The 748-nt window shown below is 62.8% G+C and overlaps 1 protein-coding gene across 4 annotated transcripts in view; it reads right to left on the bottom strand.

The window, feature by feature from the left end:
• The window catches only part of EPHA5 (EPH receptor A5), a 314,725-nt gene that overhangs the window by 313,512 nt on the left and 465 nt on the right, over positions 1-748 (bottom strand). The gene's annotated exons all lie outside the window — the stretch shown is intronic.

The raw sequence follows: 748 nt of genomic DNA, 5'->3' as shown, positions 1-748 counted from the left end.
CTCGGTCCCGGCGTGTAAGAGGAGCCAGCGCGGCAGAACGGACCCGGAGGCCGAGGGCGGCTGGCTGAGGGGCTGAGCAGAGCTCGGAGAGCCGCGAACGCCGCGCAGGTGCTGCTCCCGCGCCGACCCTACTCTCCCAGTGCAAGGCGGGGACAGTCTTCTGGGTCCGGAGCGCAGGATTGGGGGTGGGCAGGACAGTGGGGACTCGAGATTCCGGAGCGGGGCTATTCTTTCACGGAAACATGGGAAGACCTGACCCGGTGGATGCCAGTAGCGCCTTCCCGGAGGCGACACTCCCCTTCCCCCACGAACCCTCTGCCTCCCGCGGCGTCCCACCTTCCCGCCTTCTTCCGATTTCTCCTCAGCGTGATTATGAGACCCCCAAAGTGAGCGACACCAGCACAGTGTGGAGCGCCTTCCTTCCTTCGCCATCTCCCTCCCTCGAGAAATAAAAGCTCTTACCACCCACCCCAGAACAGCAGCGGGTGATGCCCTAAATAACAGCTCCCAGAAAGCACTCCCCTCTCCCCCAAATAAAAGCATCCAGCTACCCCCACTGCCTCCAGTTTCCCATCCCCGGCCTCAAACAACGGTTTCGAAAAGCCCCACCGCTCCCGAGATCCCTGCCACTGCTCTTCAAACAGTTCTCACTCTTTCAAGCTCGAAATGTCACTTCCCCACGCGCTTCAAGTGAGACCCAGCCGCACCCAGCCTCCGGGCGCGGGTCTCGGAGCCCTCTTTCCTCCCG

This window comes from Neophocaena asiaeorientalis, unplaced genomic scaffold (assembly GCF_003031525.2).
Source record: "Neophocaena asiaeorientalis asiaeorientalis breed wild unplaced genomic scaffold, Neophocaena_asiaeorientalis_V1.1 scaffold48, whole genome shotgun sequence".
In the NCBI taxonomy this organism is placed as follows: Eukaryota; Metazoa; Chordata; class Mammalia; order Artiodactyla; family Phocoenidae; genus Neophocaena; species Neophocaena asiaeorientalis.
Note: the sequence above shows the minus strand (reverse complement) of the source record. Positions and strands in the feature narration are given on the sequence as shown.